Below are 13,369 nucleotides of genomic sequence, written 5' to 3'. Positions count from 1 at the left end.
CAGAGTCAGCCCAGTCCCCCTGCTTGACAAAGACTGATTATAGCTGAGGTAATGTATGTTCCATTTGTGAGGTAACCATTTGCTAAGTAGACCAATGGAACAGGGATGGAAACAACCAAATGGGATGGACCTGTAGGGAAAATCGGGTGTGTTATAAATGGAAATGTCTTCCTGGAGGAAAATAAATGCCACTACCACTTAAATAATAGAATCCCATTTGCAGTTGAGGTTTTCAAAGAGCCAGGTGTGCATAAGATATGGGGAGGCTATGTGAGTGAATTCTTAAGAAATTTACACTCTTGTGGCAAAGCCTACTCATTACAGATAGATAAATAAATAACAGTATACTCATGGTGAAGATTGGACACACTTGTACTAACTCACGTAAATGACAAATGGATGAGAAACTGCATTCAACCAGTGCTGGACACTAGACTGTTAGAGTGTGTTCTCCATGACAACGCATTCCACAGCAGCAGCAGCAACAACAACAACAACAACAGAATTTCAGCAAGGCTTAAGGCTGAGATCATAATGCATTACTTACACAGGGTTTTTTTTTTCATTTAATTAATTAATTAATTAATTAATTTGCTAGGGATTGAACCCTGGACTTTGTGCATGCAGGGCAAACTCCTATTGATTCACACCCCAGATCCTATTTTCTTTTAATTTAGTAAAAAAGAATCAAGATACCTATAAAAATTTCAGCATTTACAGGACATATGAGGCAAGATGAAGCAAGCTATCTGTGTATAAGAAGACCTAGAAGATAAAGATAGCAACAGCCTTATGCATTTTGTTTAATAAATTGAGGTATTCTAGAAAATTATAGCTTAGACACTGTTTCCTGTGAAAGATCAATTTTTGGAAACCTTATTTAAAAGATATATTACATATATTATGCATCATACATATGTTTATATATCATCATCCATTTACATGCACATTTTAAAACCATGTTGCATGAATTTTCCCTCTTTTCCTGGTGAGATAATGAATGTCTACTCACCTCAGGTAGGGCACGATCTGAGGGATGATTTTCTCAGAGTCCATCTTCGTGGATCAGTGAGCTTCTTTGTCTTAAAGAACACGGGCTAGGGATCACTTACAAGTTCATGTGACCCCAAAGGCACTGAGGGTGATACCACACACCAGGGGTGATGACTTCCCATAGCTTAATACACAGAACCTACCTTCTTTAGTTAACCTACCCTCCATTAACAATGGCACCTCCAAGGACCACAAAGCCACCAGTAGACAGGGCAGAACTACATATACCTGGCTGGGAATCAAAGGAAGGAGTGGTCCAATAACCCTCCCTAGCTGCTCTCTCTCTCTCAATGAAGCAGGGTCAGCAAATCCAATCTTGAACAGCCACAGCTGTCTGTTGAAGACAATTATGGATGCTGTGCTCAGAGAATAGTCTGCCACAACAATCTGAACACTAAGTGTCAGTTATATAGAAAAATCATATAGAGGTAGACGTTTATAGAAGACCTAGGTTTGGCTCAAGATCAAAAAGAACTGTTAAGATGAAGATCTTTTTTGTTGAATTCTATGACATAGCCTTTCAACACTTTATTTTGATCTAAAAATTACCCTTATTATTAAATTTCTAATTCACTTTATATTCCAATACCAGCTCCTCCCCCCTCTTTCCAGTACTCTTCCTGTAGATTTTTCCCCAATTCCTCCCTCCTCTTCTGATTTGAGAAGGGGGAGCCTTCCTCTAAGTATCATTCCCCCACTAACACCTCTATACACGCATACACACACACACACACACACACACACACACACACACACACACACACACCTCAAGTTGCTGCAAGACTAGGTGCATCCTCTCCCACTGAGGCTAGTCAGGGCAGCCTATTTTGGGGAACAGGATCCACAGGCAGGCAAGAGAGAGGCAGGGACAGCTCCCTCTGTGTTGTTGGGGGGTCCTGTATGAAGACCAAGCTGCTCATTTGCTTCATGTGTGCAGGGATCCTAGGTCCAGTCTGTGCTCACTCTTTGGTTGGTGATTCAGTCTCCAGAATCCTTTAAAGATTTAGGTTAGTTGACTCTGTTGGTCTTTCTATAGAGTCCCTGTCCTCTTCAGGTCCCTCAGTCCTTCCCTCTACTCTTCCATAAGACTTGCTTAGCTCCATCTAATGTTTGGGTGTGGGCCTCTGCATCTCTTTCCATTGGCTGCTGGGTGGAGCCTCTCCGGAGACAGTTAATGCTAGGGTTTTGTCTGCAACCATAATGGAGTATCTAATAGTGTCAGGGATTGGTTCTTTCCCATCTAATGGGTCTCCTTTTGGGCCCAGTTATTGGTTGGCCGTTCTCTCGGTCTCTACTTTATCTTTGTTCCTGCACAGCTTGTAGGCAGGGCATATTTGGTGGAAGGTTTTGTGGGTGGGTTGCTGTCTTTAGTGGTCTGCTGGGAGTCCTGTCTGGCTATAGATAGTGGCCACAAGATGGAAATCTTAATTTGATTAGAATTCATGAGCAGTATCAGCAGACGGCATGGCTTGCAAATACCATCTTGGCAGATTTGTGAAACATTTTTCATCTTTTTTATTTTTCATTTCAAAAAAAAAAGTAAGAGTTAGAAAAAAATGAATGCTTGTCAAACCTAACTTTAAAGAATTACCAGAAATATTTTTAAATGTAAATTCCTGACCTCCAGACACATACGTTCACAAGCATTGTGGTTCTCACATGAGCCACTAGCTGTGTAAAAAGTACAAGGAACCAAAATACCAGCTTTCTGCCAAACTATCTAATGCATTCTCATGCTGCTAACTTGGCTCTCTTAGCAGGCTTCCTCACCAAGCTACTGTCCAGGAAAAGCAGGGCGGGTGAGTGAGAATTTCAGAAGCAGGGGGAATTTTGATACAATCATGTTACAAAGAAACAAAGAACACAGGCAAAAGTAGTAGGTTACCATCTTTCAGGCACACACACAGGCACATGCATACACACACACACACACACACACACACACACACACACACACACACACACACAGATATGCCCAACTGGATACCCAGCTATTTCTCTCGCCAGCATTGTGAGTTGTAGGAACTAGTCCCCTCAGACTTTGTTTGTGCTGGAAATGTGTTAGGAAAACTTCAGGAGCCAGGATAGCAGGCATGTGGATGCTCTTTAAACTGAGACAAGTGCATTGGATCTTGGTTTTAAATAACAAACACTAAAATCAAATTATCATTCACCCACCATTCTCTTGACCCTGACAATATACACAGTTTTAAAGAGGGTTGTGCTATGTTCTTAGAGTTGAACAGCTATTTCCACTGTTTTATCCACTGCATTTCCATCACCCAGTAAGTCACCAACAGTCAAACCCTAGGCCCTATTTTTTCCACTGTGGCAAAGCTAATGTGAGTTCTACATATGGTCTTTCTATGTCTTCTATCACACAGCTATACTTTAATGTAGCTCATTCATAATGTAGCACATGTCCGCACTGTTCTCTTTTTTTATAAAAATATTGTACACTGTGTAAAGCAAGCCTTAATGTCACTGGGTGATTTTAAATGAACGGTAAATCTGTGCTCGTATTTATTCCACTAGACAGTGGTTCTCAACCTTTGTAAAGCTGCAGTCCTTTAATGCAGTTCCTGGTATTGTGCTGTCCTTCAACCATAGAATTACTCTTGATGCTACTTCATAGCTATAATTTTGCTACTGTTATGAACTATAATGTAAATATTGTTGGAGATGGAGGTCTGCCAAAGGGTTGGGAGCTGCTGCTAGAATATGCCATTTTTAGCACCTCACCACAAGGGCAACCCCACTTTAGTCCCTGACATTTCAAAGCAAACAGATTTAAGCCATTTGGCAAAAGGGATTCGATTATGAAACGAAGAAAAACATTTCCCCACCTACATCTTCTCCTTGCTCTGAGCTTGGTCTATTTGATTGACTCTGCATCACCTGTTGGCAAGCTGATCAGTTCATTGTGACCAACATTAGTGGCAGAATCCAAAACACGGTTAAACCCAAATGTTGAGCTTGATGTGTCGTATAGTGTGACTAGGTTAGAGAGGCCATCTAACCCCTTAATAGAAAACTATGCGGTAGTTCTGAGAAAGACAAGGCCACGAAGAAAGGATCTAACTGAGTGACAAGCAGTCCTCTGAGCGAAGAGCACCTAGAAAATCCTAACTTCATGTTAAATTCAAGGCTCCGAGGCTTAGAGTCAGCAGGGAAAAAAAACCCTGCTAATGAACTTGCCCAGTTAGCTGAGTGCCATGTCAGTTTAAACTAACATTACATAGAACTGTAGAATTTTACTGTGTCCTAGACTGCCTACTTTGGGGATCTAAGGGTAGCAGCATGGGTAGCAAGAACAGTAGAAACATATTTAAATCCAATCAAATTGGTGATTGGGTGTGTACCCGATGCACGATGTGTGTGTGTAAGGGTAATGTATGTGTTGGTGCATGCAGAAGATCAGAGAACAGTATCATGGGGTTGGTTCTCTCCTCCCATCCCTTCCTGGCTTATGAAGATTGAACTCAGTTCACCGAGCCTGCACTGCTCTGTCAGGGGACAACTGCATGTGCCTGTACATGCTGAGCCACTGTGCTGCTTAGAAATCCTAATATTAGGTTTGAATAGACTATGTAGACAAGTTCTTTAAACAAATACAGAGAATGAATATAAAAACTTGTAATTCTCTTTGACTACATAAAGTTGAAACACATTTCCTACCCCCTTCTAAAAAGTAGAAGCAATGTAATATTTGGTATTAACAGGAGAGTCAAGAGAAATATTTCTTAAGAAATGCTGCTTTTGTTAAGACAAGAAATAAGAACAGATTACTCCTACTACCATTGGTCTGGCATGGTTAACTAATCAGTTTCTGGGAAAAAATTACTTCTGGCTTGCATTTTCTAAGGACTTCTGAAGAGGGACTTGTTTATTATAGCGATTATGCTATCAGCATAAATTTAAAGAAAGCTCCAGGGCCAGTTTGACAGAAATGGGCTTTCAGCAGTTTTTGGACCCAGTAATTGAATTTCCACCTTCAAAGGGGCTATCTACAAACCAGAGGCTGAAGCCCACCACTCTTAGACCCATCGAAACTCACGTTGAGTAATGAGCACCCGCCGAGGAGCAGTGAGGAGCAGTCAGTCAGGTGGTACACATTGAAGAAGAATTCCAGGAAGATGCAGAAGCTTGCATTAATCACTGGAGGAGGACAGACAGTCTGTGACCTTTTCTAATAAGGACCAGGGCATCAAAAATGAACATTAAATTCCACATTCATCATGGCTGTGCCAAACATGACTGGAGACTTCTAGATTCTGACAATCATACTTCACGGAGAGGGAGGAGTCTGATGAGCACAGGGAGCTTGTACATTCCCCCAATTTTGGCAACCTCGGAGCCATTAAGACGTCGTTTCTCTTTCATTATGAAAGCTGAGCAGCTGTGGAGCAAGCAAGGTTAACAAACCTTGGAAAAACATTAAAGTTAATTTGTTTTTAGGGCCTTCCTATGCCCAGAAGTTGGAAGATTATTTTATATGGGCCCATTACTCTTTCAATATTCAAATCTGCAGAGCTACATAGAAGATGTACTCCTTGGGTTTTGAGTAGATATTATCAAGGGTGGGCATATGTTTAACTGGCATTCAGAATCACTCGGGATTGTTGGTTGCTTAGCGGTCCTTTGGACTAATGACCCTTATAGATACTCGACAGTCTTGAGATCCCTACTCACTTCCTGACATTTAAGGAGTCATGGCCTTAATTGGTAAACAGCATTCATCTACACTGAATCAAAATAACTGTGCCAAAAAAGGCAAAAGTATTGAAGGTTATTTAGGTGAAGATAAATTTTTGAATTAAAATCATAAATTTACCAAGTCAAATTTTAGCAAACAGGTTGGCTATACAATGGGGATGAGACTTGAATCCACTTGTTAATGGCTAAAAATCGTTGTAACATTCTGTGCGGTGTAACTTAATTGATCATGACCCAAGTATGAAATTAAAAGTGTGTGTGTCTATGTATATATATGTGTATATATATATATACATGTATGTATTTATACACACACATTGTGTTCCATACATAAATTGTATAATATGAATAAATGTATATGTCTAGTACTATAAAAATGTAATAAGTAAAAAAAATAAATTAAAGAGATTAATGGACATTTTTAGTATTTTGGCAGATAGGTGACAAGGACTTTTTAATGTTACTTAAAGTTTATGTATTTGAGTTAAATACTCTGATATGAGTTAAAAGCTCTTGGCACGAATCACTAAATTCCTTAAGCATTTGGGCAGGAAGTCTATAAGCATTAGCATCTTGAAGGGCATTCCAGGGCTCAGTGTCCCTAGCATGTGAGGGAACTCTAAACTCCACTGTCTCGTGTGTCTAGAAAGGGATTCATTCCAGAAGTCCAATGGCTGAGGACCCTGGTCTAAGGCAGTGTTGATGAAGAATATTTTAGTTCAGAAATGTCTAGAATCTAGAATTATGTTTTGGATCTAGACTCTAGATCTAAGAAAGCTGAGATTTGAGTCAGGGTCACTGGGATATATTTAAAAAAAAATCTCTATTAAGAGGCCTATGTCAGAGCTTGAAATGTGAGAGAAACTGGGACTATCACGAAAGTATCATCAGTGTAAAACGACTGTTTATTGCTTTTTTCTTTACAGTAGCTTTCTCTACCTTCATCATTCTCAAGAGCCTTGATTTTTCTTTTCATCTGACAGAGGGGTCATTTCCAGACTGTGGGATTTTTTTACTATACACTCACCTGCTCTGGTGTGTTAGCATCATGGAGACAAAGCACTTAGCAAGATGTCTTCCACATCCTACATATTCAGAGAAGAAAGAATAGTGTGACTGGGGAGACCAGGAGATTTGCAAAGTGTTCAGGCACCCTATACCATCATAAAGGAGTTAGAACAGAGTGCTCAGTGCGAGCCTAAGGGATGTTCTAGTAGCAGACTTTGAAGTAGTTCACTTTCAAATATAATATAGAATGACAGGAATATTTGAGAATTTATTTTGATATTTGTACTTATACCAAATGAGTTGGAAAAAGGGAGAGTATTCTTTTGTTTCTTTGTTTTAATTAAATAAAGTGATAAAGTCATTTTTGTCTTTTGGGGACTCATTGGGGGTAACTGTATGTCTGAATTTTTGCTTGCTCTTGATATATTTTTTTCCCTTGCTGGGTCATCTTGTCTAGTCTTGATATGAAGGCTTTCATCTTGTCTTATTGTATCTTGTTTTGTCCTGTTTGGTTGTTGTTTTTAGAAGCCTGCTCTTTTCTGAAGAAGAAACCAAGGAGTGAATCAGGGAAGAAGGGAAGTGGTGTCAGCTAGGATGAATGGAGGGAGAAGAAACTGTGGCTGGTATATATTGTATGAGGTGTATTGTCTATTTGAAATAAAAAAGATTTCAAAACAAGAGAGTAAGAGAGAGGGAGAGAGGAAGAGAGGGGGTGGATAATAGAAATTTTCTACCTTTTGTTTGGAGAGCTGTCTCAGTGGCTTTAACTCATCAGATGCTCACACGTGAAGATGATGAAGTTGATATTATAAATATCCACTAAACACAACATGTAAACTATTAGTCCAGAGTCTCAGAGGATTCATGGTAGAGCTAGACTTCAAATGCAGACCCCTGGGGCCCAGATTTTCACTTCACTGTCAGGCTGCCCCTGTGTATCCTTCCTCCATCCTTAGTGCTACTTACTTAGTTACTTAGCATACAAGGGTACTCCACTGTCTGCTTGCCAAACAGGTGAATATCACACCACCTCTGTTAACTAGTCCTGACTGTGACTAGCATTGAAAGAGGCGATTCCCTCCAAATTGCTACTATTGATTCGTGCAAATTAGACATTACCACTGTGTCTTAAAAATCATTTATTCATCAAAAGAGTCCTCACTTAATGCTCATTACCTGAACACATGAAGGCAGATACTGAGCAGAACAGTTAAGTAAAGCACATTGTGGGGCACTCTGATGAACCTTCTGATATAAAACAAAAGAAAAAGGCCAGTTTTGATAACTTAAAGATAAATCATGAGCTGTCAAACTTACTCTGGAGAGAAACTGTAGGCTTCAGAAAAACTTCAACATCAGGTGACTGAAAAATTAAGACAGGAATCAGCCAATGCCAAATGAAATAGAAATATAAGCTTCTTTATGTATTCCTGATGCATATTATATATGTTTATACCTAAATATGATAGGTTTAGATATAATACACCTATAATGTAGACGTGTTCATGTCAAAGAGAATACTGATCAAATAATAGGGCGAGATAACTATTGCATTTAATGTGTGTGTGTGTGTGTGTGTGTGTGTGTGTGTGTGTAAGTATATATTTCTATAATATGAACAGCCTATTGGGAGAATGGGAGAGCACTGGAAAGAAAACAAGGATTTCCCACAAAACAGTCACCATTAAGAGCAGAGCATGAAAGGTTGAGTCAAAGATGTCCTGCACCTTGCTCTTAGTAACCCCTGAAAGCATAGTATCAGACAGCTGGCTGGGGAGACAGTGATGGCTACACTTCTCTTATACAGCAATTTCATGTCAAAAAGGGATTAATTGTCCAGTCTCTTTTGTTTTTGATAGCCATGGTCAATGAATTGATCTGACACTGAAAATTAATGCCTGCCATATATTTTGTGTGAAATGATGATGCTGTTCTCACCAACTTGTCAAGGCACGCTGTTACCTTCACTGAAAAGTCTATCTTAAGATTAGTTCTTACAAAATGGTGAAAAATCTAGATCTTTTATCAATCAGCCATACTTTCCTTTGGACAATGGAGTTCTGTATACCTAGCCAGTAAAACACCTTCCAGTTCACTCCCACTGAGCATAACTGGTGGTGTTTATGTATGGTACCATAAGGGCAGCTTACTTAGGACACAAAATAAAACCAAGGGTCCGCAAAGCTGTTGCATACACAGTTATCCCTCTAGGTACTTAGCAGGTGTGAAATTTGAATCTAGTTTGAGTGTCAATAAAGCAGACATAGTAAGGTTTGCACAGTAAGATGAGTACAAATTCAAGGTTGCTTTCCTTTTCTTTTTTCATTCTTCGAAATGTAGATACCATCATCCTTGGATAATATTGGAAACTACTGACATAATATATGTAAAATGAAATTGATTGTTTCAAGAAAAAGAACCCTCACCTAAACACTAACTCCTCCATGTGTCAACTTTTACCTGATATTATTGTTAATGAGGCAAATTAGTGCTACAGGAGGAGGAGGAGGAGGAGGAGGAGGAGGAGGAGGAGGAAGAAGAAGAAGAAGAAGAAGAAGAAGAAGAAGAAGAAGAAGAAGAAGAAGAAGAAGAAGAAGAAGAGGAGGAGGAGGAGGAGGAGGAGGAGGAGGGGAGGGGGAGGGGGAGGAGGAGGAGGAAGAGGAGGAAGAGGAGGAAGAGGAGGAGGAGGAGGAGGAGGAGGAGGGGGAGAGGAGGAGGAAGAAGAGGGGGAGGAAGAGGATGAAGAAGAATTATTAAGGAATGAGTCCAATGCTTGGAAGATTTGGTTCTTGCAAGATGATTTGGGTGTAAAGTTGAGAAAGCAGAAATCCAAGGCAATGTGTCTCATAAGGCAAATAAGCAGTATGCTTAACAGTCTGAAATATATTGATTATGCCTTGCTTTCTTTTAACTTTTCTCTGTTTTTACTGAAAATACAGTCAGCAGAAAGATAGTTCTTAGATCATGATAAGCATAATTAATATTTAATACATGCTTCCTAATCAACACCTTCTAAGGAAGATGCAAAGCTTTGAAATGTAAGTCAGATATTTATATATTTATATAAACTATTCGTGTCAACTTAAACTTAAGGATATCTATCTATCTATCTATCTATCCATCTATCATACACACACACACACACACACACACACACACACACACACAGATATGTCATTGGGTATTTTAGCTTTAAAAATACATTTCTGAAAAAGTTGTTGAAGATGTTGATTACTGCTCAAGAAGAATAATTTTTCTCTTGTTTGCATTATGCATTTATAAAAGCTATTTCACTAATTGCAGATTGGCAACTGATCAAGAGAACTAATAAGAGCATGCAGAATTTCCTTGTTTAAAATGTCTAATGAAAATAAGAGGCCAAAGTCCCAATGTCAGCTGGTGAACAATGTCCTTTGCTAGATATTTGTTCTTAACAGTGAGTGAGACTCAAGCAAGACAAACATAGTTCTTTCTCGAGGAACTCATTTTTCCTCCATGATGGCAGTTTGAAGTCTGTGATTCGTCACAGTTCTCAGCAGGAAATGTAATGGCCAAGCATGGCTTAACATGTCATTTATTCAAGTAACGTGGTCTCAGTTCTGTAGTTGACAAAAATTGTCAGTGTCTGTTTTGCCCTTGGTCACCATTTTACTCAGAACAATGAAAGAAGTCTAAAGGCAAAGAGCTCAGATCTCCTTGTTATATCCTGTGGGCAGTGTTATTACTAGTTCCAGTAGGGACAGCACTCTACCATCAATGGAGACACTGGGTCCCTTCCTACATACAGACAGTGATTTGGCAATCTACAAAGATCTTCTTAAAATCATATTTCTTTATTTGTATATGCATGTGTGGATGGGTTGCCACAGTGCACATATGACAGTCAGAGGTCACATTTTACTAGGCAGTTCTCTCCTTCAACTACAGGGACTCCGGGGTTCAAACAGAGGTCATCAGACTTGGCAAGTGCACTTAACTACCAGCCCAAGGGTTTTTTTCTAAATTATGATGAACAATTTCTAGAGAAAATATTCAAATAATGTATACTACATTATATATATATATATGTATATATATATATATATATGGTCAATGTAACAGAAAATGAAAAAAAACATTGCCAAAGATAATAATGAATAAATGTACAAAATCTCTGATGTTTTCAAAACAAACTTTAAGGTCTAACCCCTGATATAAAGAGAATGGTGACGTGGGAGCCCTGAGCATGCTGATCACCCGAGATGTGCTCCTTTGCTGTAGAGATGCTCTGCGCTCAACATAATGAGAAGCAGAAATGCTAGATCACCCCACACTTATTTGCTTAAAAGCAGGACATAAATTTACAAGGACTAAAGATATCTTGATTTCCCCTCTCTACTAGGGAGAAAAAAAATGCTAACCACTGCAGACATTTGTCGTGGGAATGACACCAGGAGACTCTTCACTGGTCTTTCTCTGCAATTTATCGGGCTCCTGTCACTTTTGAGTCTCCTGCTACACTCTGCTCCTGCCTTCACAAAAAGCATAAGTATGCCACATTTTAAAATCACTCGTCGTTCTAACATTTGTCTCTTGCAAATCATACACCGTCTTTTAGAGATTTCCAAAAGCAAGACTGAACCCCCAGTGAACGTGATTGTTGGGGGGAGGGCGGTAATGGGGGGAGGATGGGGAGGGGAACACCCATATAGAAGGGGAGGGGAAGGGGCTAGGGGGACATTGGCCCGGAAACTGGGAAAGGGAATAACAATCGAAATGTAAATAAGAAATACTCAAGTTAATAAAGAAAGAAAAAAAAAGAAGCTAGTAAAGGCAAAAAAAAAATTTTTTTTTAGTTATGTAAACAACGTACAACTTCTCCCAATCACTATATTTCAGGTCTCCAAAAATTTAAAATTCTCCATCTTTTTAAGATCGCCTTGAAAACGGTTGTGGAGGTGGCTCGGTTGGTGCAAGGCTTGCTGTGCAAACCTAACAACCGAACTCCAGTACCTGGCATCCATACAGCAAGCAGCAGTGGTGTGCGTACCTACTGTCCCCGCGCTGAGGCCGCAGAGACAGTAGAATCGCTAGATCTCGCTGAATCTTTTCAGTCCTAGGGCCAGCACAAATCTATCTCCACAAACAAGGTAAAAAGTGACAGAGACATCTGCTGTCAAGCTCTTACCTCCACACGCGTGTGCACACACATATCACACACACACACACACACACACACACACACACACACACACCCATCTTAAGGATCCCAAATGTTTCCTAAGAAACAATGCAGCAGGCTTTGTTTGTATAATCTAAAGACATTAAAGACATATTAATTGATTTCTTTGTTAGCCAGTGTTTCTCCAAGTCCTCAAATACTTAATAATGACAAAGTTATTTCTCCAGGATCTAAAAACTTATCATAACACATACACCCTGGCATGTTGCAAATGCCCATAGAGTCCTTAATATCATTAAATGTTTCCTCTCCTGCACTTCCACAACTCAGTGCTTAAAGATTAATGATCCTCATCGCTCCCATGCACAGGCTTATAGAGGATTTTAGAGGGACTGGTTGTCCTGTGCTATTTAAAATGCTGCTGTCTACCTTCAGGAATGCTCATTGTAGTTTAAATATTTTGAGATAAAAGCGTCTTGTTTTGTTTAAACTTTAAATGCAAACCCATAAAAATGGTTCTTCTCACCTTAGATATGTTTAATTAAATGTGAACAAATTCAACTAATGCACAAATTAGAGAGACCTTGTATAGTCTTAAACATTGTTTATTGGATTAATAGGCTGATATGTTGCAGAAGGTCAGAGAGGTCAAATACCCGAATTGGATTAATCCCAAGTCAGCCTATACCTACTCTGGATAGCAAAGGTGCTACCCTATTCTGCACATCATTATAATGATCAAAATAGTATTATCAATTCCATGAGATGGTGGAGGTTAAAATCCACAGGGAAGGTGACACACGAAAACCGTTTTTTTACAATTAAGGAAAACATGCCAAATAAAGAACAAAATGCAGCGAATCTGAGCAATCATCCACAGTGGATTCTTCCGAAAGCTGTGCACAGCTCTTACAAGGAGTGGTTTGGAGAAAATAGCCAGCCATTTCTTCGTGCACGTCTTCCCCTCTTTTACAGACCTAGTGCAGAGCCCAGGACTTAAGCTGAGTTTGGCATTTAAAATTTACTTTTTTATTTCAGTTTCAAGAGGGCATTTAGGTAGTGACTATTTCATACTCCTTATATTTAGAACATACTCTCTTTCACAAAAGAGACCATGGTCTTGTTACTGACTGGCCTTTATTTTACAGCATTATATTCTTATTTTTCTTAAATTTGGTCACAAGTACAGTATCTACTGATATATAACCTATGTTTTAGGAAGCTATTTGGAGCTTATAATCTCTCCAAGACCATCCATTTTGTTACTGACCTCAGGGTGATGCTTGCTGACCCTTGCTCTGAATCTTTGGGTACATAATATCTGTGACCAGACTTTACTATTTGTACTCTCCTGCTGCTTTGTGTCCATTCTCCTATTTTTGCTGTGTCCTCAGAAGCTGACATATAATCCACAATTGCGTGACTCAAGGT

Source organism: Rattus norvegicus, chromosome 18 (genome assembly GCF_036323735.1).
Source record: "Rattus norvegicus strain BN/NHsdMcwi chromosome 18, GRCr8, whole genome shotgun sequence".
NCBI lineage: Eukaryota > Metazoa > Chordata > Mammalia > Rodentia > Muridae > Rattus > Rattus norvegicus.
Note: the sequence above shows the minus strand (reverse complement) of the source record.